Source organism: Onychomys torridus, chromosome 23 (assembly GCF_903995425.1).
Source record: "Onychomys torridus chromosome 23, mOncTor1.1, whole genome shotgun sequence".
Lineage (NCBI taxonomy): Eukaryota > Metazoa > Chordata > Mammalia > Rodentia > Cricetidae > Onychomys > Onychomys torridus.
In genome coordinates, this window is record NC_050465.1 from 54,868,671 (window position 1) to 54,881,044 (window position 12,374).

Consider the following 12,374-nt stretch of genomic DNA (forward strand, 5'->3'; position numbering starts at 1 on the left):
CTTTGATAGTGTGATGCATATTTAAGAGTTTGAACTTTTGGGAATTCTTCAAAATCTTTGCATTGTTTATGATAGATTAAAATTTTGATATGATAAGATTTCCATTGTTAGTGAAGAAATAAATATGGTAGAAGAAAAGATAATGCTTTATTTAAAAACATAGTCTATATTAATTCTCTGGTCCAGAAGCATAAGTATACCAAGAGTAATTCTGGAACCACAAGATAATTGCTGTGTGTTTCTTGAAACTGGCTTTGTATTATTACCTTTAAACATCTGAAAATGGAAATGGTAAGTTATTTTCTTAAATGGTATCTTGTATTTTCTTTGCATATGAACATGTAAATGATATTAGAAACAAGAGTTTTAGTTGCTGGATGTGTTGGTACACTACACTTAGGCAGTAGAAGTAGGAAAAAGTGAAAGTTTCAAAAAGAAAAGAAAGATTTTTAGTAATATTCATGAAGTTATGACACTTAAGGTCTACCAGATTTCAAAGAGAAAGCACTGTGAAGAATAAAAGATTCCAGCTACCAGTATTTCACTTCATACTGTTCTGTGTAAGAAATTAATGCTTCAAAGCTCTGTCATGTAAATGTGCATTGGTGTCAGGTCTCCATGGGAGTTTCTCCTGAGGTATCTCCAACCATTCACTTCCCTAAACCTATTTTGATTATCTTAAGCAGGCATTCAACTAGTCACATCTTTCAGTTGTAAACTTTGAATGGTAAAACCTAAGGCTGTACATTCTAATAATAAGAGTTAAAGACTTTAACAAGAATATTGCATAGTTAAAAGTAGCTCTGTATTTTATTGTCATTATTAGATGTGTTACTCCTGACTTTTTATTGACCTTTATTATCCAGTTGGAAAGTTCTTTGTACAGCTAGATAAACATGATTTTAAATAAATATCAGTATGTGTTTTCTGCTGCACAAGTCAATAGGTACTGAAAAATCTCTTTTTTTCTCCATGACTGCCAAGCTCATGGTCATACACCAATGTTAAGAAAAGTATTGAGAATCAATGGTAAAATGGTGAGAAAAATAAACGACAAAACTGCAAGCCAGAGCCCCTGTTATCAGGTTGAGGAGACATAATTTCAGTCTGACCTTCCCATCCCTTTGGCCACTTCTTCAAGAAACATATTGTCATTAATTTAAATTTAATGTGCTTGAGAAATTATTGTCATAAGGCTTTTCTCATTGAATAGTGAGAAACCTGTGCTTCTCTACAGACTTGCTCACTGACCCTATTTAAAACGCTTAAAATAAACCAAAAGTTAGATAAATTAGGAAGAGCCCAAGATCCAATCAGAACATGAGTAGAAAGATAGAAAATCAGGAAGTAGTACTGGGAATTTGTTGTTGTCAAGAAAATAAAGAGTGCAGATCTGGAGCTGGCCAAAATAGCAATAAGTATAAGTAACTCCTACATATTTGCTACTTGCTACTTATTTGGGATAAAATATTCAGTAAAGAAATGTAGCAGAACTACATTATGAAAATATCTGAAATAAAATAATAAAAATCAAGTTTGACTTAATGAAGTCAAAATATGCATTCATCTGAACATAACTAATTTCTATGTATTCATAGGGCAAGCTAGTGCAAGCTTATATGATATAATGACTCCAAAGGAGTAAGAGAATATTGATCTTGCTAGAAATAAAATATATTTATTGAGAACACATGTTTAGTTGTGCCAAGCCATATTTCCTGGTCAAAATTTGTGACAGTATTAAGTTGCACAGTTATATACAACCAACTTTACTAACGAATCTCTATAAGAGGCAGATCTCTGTCCAAACACCACCATTGTGCTCTGCTCTAAGGGAAAGTCATCATCAACAAACATGTACTGCCACCTTAGTATTAAGTAGTACATGTGAATATTTAGGTAGCATCTTCAATAAGTTGGTTCAAACAAGAAATGTGTTAATGTTTCATATTTTAAGTGATCATTGTATATCTGGATCAGTTTCATTGAAGGATATATGGAAAAATGTTCTGTTCTACTGTCTCTATAAACTATGAGTTATTTTTGTAAATACTAGATTCTTAGTGACTGAAAAATCTAACACAGTTTAAGAAACATATTGAAGATCATAACACAACTGAAAGCATTGTCTGTAATGTTCACTTCAAATTTCAAATATAAAAAATACATAATTGTAAGTTTTCGGCAAAAAATTTCATTTTAGATTTACAAATGCGTGTTCTAAGAAATGGCTTTTATCTCTTTTGAGATTGATGCACTAAGTAGTATGTCCTTTGTAACATGTAGCATTGATAGAGAAGCTCATATCCCAGAAGTATAGGTACAGAGCACATACCAAAATTCAGACTCTTAGATTCAATAATGTCTTTAGCATCATTTAGACCTTAGACAAATTATTTAATCTCATTGGACTAACATTCCTCATGGAAATAATAGAGTAAATAATTGTCTTAGTGTTTAATGGGATTCAAAGGAATAATAGTGTCTTGCAATAAGGAAATATGAGTTCAGTCTTCCACCATGCTTCTTAATGCTGGAGGAGATCTCAGAGATCATTCTATTCACTTTAGAAATAAGAAAAGTAATTTGATCTGTCTGTGTGTAGGTAAGACATCCAAAAATGTGTGCTAGTCGATGGATTAAAAAAATGCAAAGTTAGACACTTGTTCTTATAGAATATTAAGAGTATATTGAAATGCTTAACTAAGAATGATTTTATGTTCATGAAATGTACATATATATTTAAACATTTGAGCATGTATAAATCATTGTATGTGATTTTGCTTTTCTACTGCTGCATCAGCCACTTGCACATTTGAAAGAAGAACTGTGGGGCATAGCATTATTTCATAATGTTTTATTTACAAACACATCGCCTGTGACAAATACAGATTATCTGTGTTTATAGCTGTATCCATATATTAGTATAAACTTACAACACTGTATTTGTGAGAGGATAAATGTTCCTTTCTCATTAAGCAAAGAGCCTCCCAGGAGTGTAAAACAACAAGTTATTGTGAATATTCACTATCTAAATAACATCTCTCACTTGGCATATTTAAAATGTTGAATGTTTTTTCATTCAAAACTGTTTCAGAAAATGTTAAATGCTATTGCATGGTGAAAGTAATAAAAGTGAACTGCAAGGATTTATACATATCCCTTTCGACATCTCTTATTTCATTGTGCTTATATACTTCAGCAATATTTTTTTGCTCCTTTGTAAAAGGTAATTCCAGCACATTTGTAAAGAAATCGCATCTCTAGAAAATGCAGAAGCAGAAATTTGAGCCAGATGGAGGTCTTTCTATCCCGTAGAAAGCCTGTGAGTGTCTGATCATTCAAATGGGCAAAGTCCCCCAGCCTTTGGAGATAATCTCACGTAGTCCCCATGAGCAGAACCATGGGAGAAGCACTAACACGGGAGCAGCCCTGCCCCCCCCCCCAAATTCTTGAACAAGATGAAAAATAACAGATTGACTTCACCTTAATTTTTCAAAACAAAACATCCCCCAAATATTTGTCTCAAATTGATCAGTGTTGATTAATTGATCAGACTGCTGGATCAGTTTCTGGTTGGGCAGAAGTGGTGCACACCTTTAATCCCAGCATTTGGGAGGCAGAGGCAAGTGGATCTACTCTACAGGGCTAAACAGAAACAAAACAAAACAAAACAAAACAAAACAAAAATCCTGTTGAAGGAAAGAAAGAAAGAATGGACAGACAGAAGGAAGATTGGAAAGAAGAAAGAAATGAAGGAAGGAGAAAGAGAGACTGGGAGAGAGAGAGAAAAGAAAGGAGTCAAGGGGGAGGGAGGGAAGGAGAGAGAGAGAGAGAGAGAGAGAGAGAGAGAGAGAGAGAGAGAGAGAGAGAGAGAGCAAATCAGTTTCTGTTTTACTCCTCTGAAGGAGCAGCAAAGGGCATTAGAGAGAACACACATGAAGAAAAAACCTGGTTTGGAGGTTGGTTTTGCTTGTTTGTTTGTTTTCCTCCAATACTTAATGGCTGAAAGATTTGGGAAGAATGTCTAAACATTTTTGAACCTCATTTTCCTTGCTTATGAGATGTCAGAAACCTGCAGAGTCTTCCATCCCAGCCAGGAGTGGGTACAAGGGATTGTAGGGCCTTCCACCCCAGCCAGGAGTGGGTACCAGGGACTATAGGATCTTCTGCTCCAGCCAGGAGTGGGTACCAGGGACTATAGGATCTTCTGCTCCAGCCAGGAGTGGGTACCAGGGACTGGCCAGTTATAGTTCCAAAAGGTGGAGGGATGGAAAGCTAGAGGGAGGGGGGCTGTAAGCAAAACATTCTTGAAAGAATAGTGGTTTCAAACACTATCTGGTGAGCAATTAAAAAGATAATACAATGAGGGTTCCTGAGACAGGGTGAATCAGGTAAGCCACATGACTGAACCCAGAGTGCTGCCCAGATTCAACTTAGTAGCTTCTGGGAGACAGGAGGAGGGGAGCCAGGATATATAGGCTTTGAGGATCAGAGCAGCCTTAGTTTGCAGAGTGAGGGCCTCAAGGTGAGAGCCCTGGAGACCTGCAGAGGCTCCTCCACCCCTTCACTAACTAGCTGAGTAATAATGTGTGCATGAGAGCTTAAAGCCAAGGAGAAGTGGTCCAAATGCATAGAGGAGAAAATTCCAGGAGCTCACACAGGCTCACATAGGAATAGTCTGTGTTTCCTCCAGCCAGAGTGGAAAATCCTGCAATTTCAAGGCCAAATTGGAGAGCAGGAATTAAAGAACCACTGCCCATTGGGCAACACAGCCTCTTTACAAGAGTGGAGAACTTGCATATTAAAAAATCCTCACTATCAGGCTCTTAACAGAAAAAAAAAATGCAATAAGAAAGGACACTCAGGAGAGAATTGTCTCCATAGTGAGACAGCTCACACCTCTGATGTTAAGTCTCCCACTATTGTCCTTTCAATACATAGGGAGGCTTCTGTCCTGTTTATATCTCGCTAAAAATTTAATAATGATCTTGTCCCCTTTTAACAGATGAAAAAATTGAGACACCAAAATTTTACCCATCTCGTTGTATACCACTGTTCAAATGTAACGTTTGCATTCAAAGCCAGGCAGTCTGTATGTTGAGATATAAGTTGTATATTCTCCATTTTTTCATAACATGTGGTTCTATATAGACAGGTGATGTAAGTGTGGAAAGATGACTCATTTGCTTTGAATACTGAAATCCCCCCACTTCTGGTCACAGGAGGATGTTTTACACAAAGCTGACTGAGATACAGCATCCTGTTATTAGCATTATTAGCATTCCTTACCAACTGGTTGTCTCTGGAATTTAGAAAACTGTCAAAATACAATCTCTGCTATCACATGCCAGATTTTCTACAAGTCTTCTGGGCAACCCGAGCACCTCCTCTATCCTATAAGGGCTGGATTTCCAAACCCACACCACATATCCCATCTTATCCATACAATTAACACTGAATCATGCCTACATCTCACAGAACTTCTGTGCACTTCACATGGCCAATCTGAAATCTTGGAGCTTTACTTAGGGTTTTATATTTTCATTATCAATTACTTTTCTATTAACTTAACAGGCAAAGACCACATGAGTCACAAGAAAGAATGTAAAATTAATTTTTTGTCTGGTTTTCACCTCTGTGGTCCTTCTTTCAGTCTTTTATGATCAAGTGCTGTCTAGTTTTGTGCACCTCACATGAGACATGATATACAACAGTCACTTAGTCAATGTTATAAGTAGGAATGCTACATAGGGATATCTGGAGAGATGGCAGTGGTAATGCTTAGAACCAAACCTAGAGCCTCACATCTGCTTGGCAAGCACTCTGCCATTGAACTATAGCCTCAGATCTATCTTTATTTAAGTCCTGCCTTAATTAGACATAAATATTCAAAATTTAAATAAGAAAGGAAGGAAAAAAGTCAACTTCTTTTATGTCTCAAGATTAAGAGGATGGAACCAATCCTATAACATGGATTTCTTGGGACATATAGACATCAGACTAGAGGAAAAAACATGAGGAATAGATGACCACAGAACCCTGCTCAATTATTTTATGGCTCTATTATTTAATATTTGGTCCACTGGTCCTATTGAATGTAAAAAGAAAAAATCCATTTTGTTCTTAAGTGAATACAGATCCCTCTGATACTGGACCAAAGAGTGAAGAGAACATTAGGAAATCAGATTACAGCTTTTTGGGTATACAGGCTGGAACTTATACCTGCAGTGATGTGTACAGTTCTTTGATGTGTACAGGTTAGAGCAGGTACCTACAGGAACATTTGTAGCCCTTTGGAATTTAGAGTAGAGAAGTTGAGAGATGTGTGGCATGCATAGAACAGGGCTTTCTCTTTCAGTCATCATGGACCTATTGGTTGGGTTTTATATCTCCCACTTGGAAGAGCTTTGAGAGCTTTAATTACTTATTTGTATTAATAAACTTACATGCTCTTATAGTTCTGTGAAAACTGTTTCATTTAATTACTATAAATTGGGAATTCTATTAAGAAGAATTGGAGATTCATAGGGACAGGCCCCATGCTTTCTCTGTAATAATAACAATTTTTTTCTCTTTGATTTTTGTCTTATTATGCCTCATGATAAAAGCAAATTCATTTACTGACAGTAAACACAAGAAGTAACATGCCAATACTATTATGAATTTCTTGAAAATTTAAAATCAATTATAGACATATAAACCACAGATCCATTAATTCAGGGACAAGGATCATCATTGTAGAGATCATTGTGGCTATGAGCCTGTATTGACAGGCCTACCATCTCTTCTGATTGGTTGGTGACTATGACCCTCATTTATTAACTAGATATAGACCATGATTCCAGTGATAGGTCATCCATACTGAAAAGTTAGGCACATTTGGAATTCACAGCTTATGATGGTTTATATACATGGAAATTGCCTGATTTCTACAAATTATAATAGAATTTATACATGGAACTGAGTCTTGTTTACATAGCTTATGATTGAAAGGGTGTGTACTTCATCTGATGATAACATCACTACATGAGAATATGGAGTCTCCTTCTGGGACTGTCTGCATAGCTTTAGAAATAATTAATTAAGAACCCTAAAACACACATAGCTTTTCTTTTATGAGGCCTTATTTAATTTGTAAAAACAAACCTGTAAGCCACTCATATCTCATGACCTTGAAGAAGGCATGTGAGTCAATCATAAAGTTAAGATTGAAGAATACAAAATCTCCTGTCCTGAGATGGGAAATTATTCAGGACAAAGAAACATTTCTGATTTCCTTTTAGCATCTACAAAACCCAAAACTTTTAATTTAGTGATTTCATCAATTTGATTTATAGTATAACTTTTAGGTGACTTATACTATATTTTCTTTGTATTTAGTATATTTAAGATATGGCATCCTAATTATACTAAATATTTAAATGTCCTTATATGTTATTTACAACATAAAAATTAACCACCTAAAAATTAGGGAAGTTTGTTCTTGATTTAGAAAAGAAATAGTATTTGATTCAAAAATGAAGATTGTTTAGAGAGAAAAAAATGAGCCTTGCCCACCCTGATGACCATGTGAGTTCAGGTGTCATGCTGAAACTTTACACCCCTGTAGGCTGAACTTTCTGCCCTGCCTGTACCTCCCAAATAAGCACACAGAGGCTTATATTAATTATAAACTCTCGGCTAATCGCTCAGGCTTATTACTAACCAGCTCTTACAACTTAATCAAATTTTCTATTAATCTATGTATTTGTCAAGTGTTTTTGTGACTTTACCTGTCCTCCAGCATGTCTTACTCCCTCTTCATCTCCTGGTGACTCCTCTGACTATGACCTTCTTCCTCTCAGCATCCTTCGTTTGGCTGTTCATCTAGAAGAGCTTCAAGGCTGCTGACTGACATGATCTAGCCTCACAAAATTTTCCAGCCAAAACTTAACAATTATCCTGATTTTCTCAAGGTTCCCCCAAAGATCCAATCAATGCCCCCCAAAACAACAGAAAGTAGTTTAGAGAATGATGCCCACATTCCCAAAAGATAGATTATGGATGTTCATTATCATTTAAGGAAGGTTGGTTAATGAGTTGTTGTTATTGGTAATGGTCAGGACAAAAGCTAAACAAAGGAGATTAGATTCAGGGATTTTGTTCTAAAAAGAAAAAGTGGGAATATAGAAATGATAGGATAAAAGGGTAGATTATTGAATCTATTTTAAAACCAAAAACACAACTACTATTCTTAAATATTTTACATTGGTATAGATTTTTGTATATTGATACAAATTTAAGGTAATTTTTGTTAAAATATACTATACATATGTTTCTTATTTAAAGTATTATACCTATACAGCTCATTTAATAATGTAAAATAAATTTTTAGTCCTTGAAAGCTATTATTATAAACTATTTGGGATAATAAAGAAATGAAGATTAGTAGTTAGTCGCCTATTATAGTCAAACTTGTAGTCACGTTAGGTATGTTTTCAAAGTTAAACAGATATATTTTATGTAGACAGGTGGTCTTCAAAAACTTCAGAGATCTACAGAATGTGGCATTTAAGAAGTTTTAATGACATGAAGTTTTTTTATAACAATTAGACATATCTGTTCCTGACAGCACCAATCTACTCAAGAGAAGATGATGGGCACCAAAGAAACTCCATAAAGAGTTTACTTTCTTTCTGGCAAAAATTAGCCATTGTGCAAGAAACTGCCCTTGCCTTGACTGTTGACAGTAAGGTGTCCAAACTGGACAAGCAGGACCGAAAAGAAAGTGACAACTGAATTTCGCCAAGACGAGGCAGGACAGTCCTTCAAAATTCCTGCTTCACAGAAGAGTCTTTCAGATATTCTAGGCCTATAGGCTGAAGATGAATGCTCTAGTGTTACAGAGGAACCTTGGGTGACTCTCCAGGCAACCAGCTGTTTCTGCCATTTCTTAGTTTTGGAAGTTGTTTGCTCTATATTTCCTGTTTACTCAGATAATGTTATATCCTTCTCAGGTCTCTGGAGGAGTTGAAGACTAGATAGTTGTAGTTATAGTTTTCCATGTTACAACATTCAGAAAAGAAACTCACAAAAGAGGTATAAAGCATATAAGGTTGAGAGACAAAAGGATGATTTGGGGTTGGAAATGCAAGAATGCAGGTTAGGATAGAAAGAGAATTAAGTACAACACTTTAGATTCACCAAGATAGGATAGATAACGGGGTATTTTCTCTGAATTTATCAAATGCAAATGGACTGGACATTGTTAATTCAATTCTTATCTGTATGTATTTATATATAGTTATTGTGCTTATTATATATAATTTTACTATGTTGGCTAAAAAACTTTCTCTTTTTATTTCAACAAAAAGGGGGAAATGTGTGATATTTTGATTGTATTCTGACAAATAAAGCTTTCTTGTAGTCAGAGGGTGGAGCTAGCCACTAGCTGACCAAAATTAACCATAGAGGTTTGGAGGACTGTAGACAGATAAGAGAAAGAAAGTAGTAAGGCGGGGCTGAGAGAGGGTCTCAGACATTTTTGGAGGAAGGAACAGAAGAGGTAGCAAGTCACTGGTGGCTGTTCCCCTGCTTCTCTGGTCTTTCAGGTTCTTACCCCAATATCTGACTCCCCAATTTTTTATTGATAAAGAATAATTAGTTAAGGCATCAGAACCCACCACGAATTTCTCTGCAGGGCTAATGCCACTCCCAACTGTGGTCAGAGACACTTTTTTTTTTTTTCCAATGGGTAGTTGTTAATGGAGAGATTCAGAACTGATCAAAGTGCTGAGAATAAGTGACTGTTGAGTTCTGGGTCCTAATGAGAATGTCTATACCACCCCTTGAAGGGCCAGGGAACATCTTGGAGGAAGAGAAGTCAGAAAATATGGAGCCAGAGATGGGGATGGGTGCTCTGAAACAGTCTTCAGGACATACTGTGGCATTGTACTTAGTAACCCATTGCCACTGTGGTAACCTACACAAGATGAAAGCTGTGAACATTTTATCATGTGTAGAGAGTGCCCCACCCCTCTAGGAGGAACTATGGGTAGTTACTGGTTCCTGGGGAAGGGAGTATCATTTCCTTCAGTGATGTAGCCAGTGGTGCACTGCCTAAGCTCCATCAAAAAAATTCATGAAGCAACCATTTCTAAACTCAGTGGGTCACATGCACAAAGGAAGTGAGGAAGCCTTGCTGACAATGAGAGAGGACAATGGGGACTAAAAATGACCCAGATTTGAGCTCGAAATTTGTTTTTTTTTTAACTTTCTTTTTATTTATGACTCGTGTCTTTCACATTATGCATCTTGATCCCATTCATTTCCATCCCTTCATATCCACCCTTTGCCCTTGAAACCTCTCCCCCCCAAAAAATAAAATAAAATAAAATAAAATTTAAGAGAAAAAACAGGAAAAACAATCTCATCGTGGAAGCTGTAGCGTGACACAATGAGTCATGCAGTAAACCTCTTTATTCATTTTCTTTACTCAAAAGTGATCATTGCAAAGAGGCATTGGTCTGGTTCGAGGCCTCTGGTTTCTGCTATGTCATCGATGCTGGGTCCTCACTGGGACTCCTCTTTGATATCCCATTGTTGCTCTGTGTCACGGAGATCACGCAGCTTTGGGTCTGTAGGGCTGACCCCTTCACATGCTCCAGCAGATCATAAATGAGGTGGATGTTGGAGTGGGCCAACTATTAACCCTGGTTCTGGGCCTGGATAGTTAGTTACAAGGTTGGTCAGCCCAACAGCTCTCCCCGGTTCTCACCACCAGAGGGAGCTCTCCAGCATTGCTCTGGCTAGTTCACCTCTTGCAGCAGTGAGCAAAAGGGTGGGGCCAGTTCTGCTTTCATGCACTCAGGGTCTGCTCTCCCACCCCTAATGTTCTGTTGTCAAATTATTTTCCTACCACACCTAAGTAAAAAGAATTCGTAAAGCTTTGTATCCATGAATCAAGTATGAGGAGTAGATTGTATATATATTGACATAATTTAGAAATAATAATGAGCTGTGCCGATATGTTTGCAGATAATGAAAACTACATGTGCATGCCAGTATAGGTAGCTTTGAATCTTGGTAAATTGATAGAAACATGTTTGCATAAAGCAATATGTCACATCAGCACTTTGAATTTTTCCAAGGGATGAATAGTTTGGAAACCTAAAAGGAATGGATTATTTTAATCTAAGAGTATACACTAGTTATTAGATTAAATGGTAATAGTTAAAATTCAGTGTACACATGCTGCATGGTCCAGACCCAGTGACCGAAGAATTTGCCTTTTTAATAGTCAGTTACACAAAATTGAATAGATAATCATCTTTAATCTGCCAATATGATACTTTTTCATAGAATAATCCTTTATGGGAATTTGCAGTTTAACAGATGTGCAACTCAAACCAGAACAAACAGCATACTCAGTGTGGAGATGGAGCTGGTACAGTTGGCACTCGTGATAACCTGCAGTGCTAGTTATCTGAAATTGAATTTCAAACAATATTCAAATATGATTTACTCAATCTGATTGAGCTCAGAAGTGTCTCTTCTCACTTGTAAGTAAAATTTAAGAGTGTAAGTAAAAATTGCTCAAAATCATCATGCATCATCCTCTACATTTCATACCAAAAGAAAAAAAGAGGACAAGAGGGAAATAGTGTATTTTAAAAATGAAAATATTTTGAAATAATAAATTTGATAAACATTTGTTATTTTCACACTCATATTTTTGTTGCTCTAATGATGGAAAATATATATATTTAATTAAGAATTCTTTTTCATAAGCTTGTTGTATGCCTTGCAATGAACTAAATTCTGGGATATAGTGGAGAGAAAAAAATAGGTGAGATTCTATTGTATAAAAGAAATTACAAAGGCATCCATGGTTTCAGGGAATAGCAGGAAGTCTTACAAATTTTAACCCAAACTGTTCCCCTTGTACCACGCTGTATGTGTCATGCCACAGCTGTTTATGAGGAAGGGTGTCTTGTATCTATGTATGAAGGTAGAGAAAAAAATATCGACACTTGGAAGATAGACTAGATCCACCCACCCATCTGTTTTCATAAATGGTCTTTACTCTGCTCATCAGTCTCCTTTATCATCCCTTCCCAGTTCTTGCATCATGTTTCTTTTGTTCTATAGCCGTGTGACCTAGGGAACACAACCCCATTCAAATCTAACTATAGCCAGGGATGCCATGTTTCTCCTGTTTCTACTCTTTTTCTACTCATTTATTTTTCTTAGTTAAAATATTTTTAGCACAAAAATATCCCAACCTTACTTTTGAGCATGGGATAAATTAATGTCATCAGATTATTTCACCAATTTTGCACCTCATCATTGCTCTTTCATTTTTCTCTTCTTCACAGATTTTTTAAATTATA

General features: G+C 36.2%; 1 protein-coding gene across 1 annotated transcript in view; it reads left to right on the forward strand.

Moving 5' to 3' along the window:
* The window catches only part of Spag16 (sperm associated antigen 16), a 443,187-nt gene that overhangs the window by 231,448 nt on the left and 199,365 nt on the right, over positions 1-12,374 (forward strand). The window lies entirely within an intron of this gene.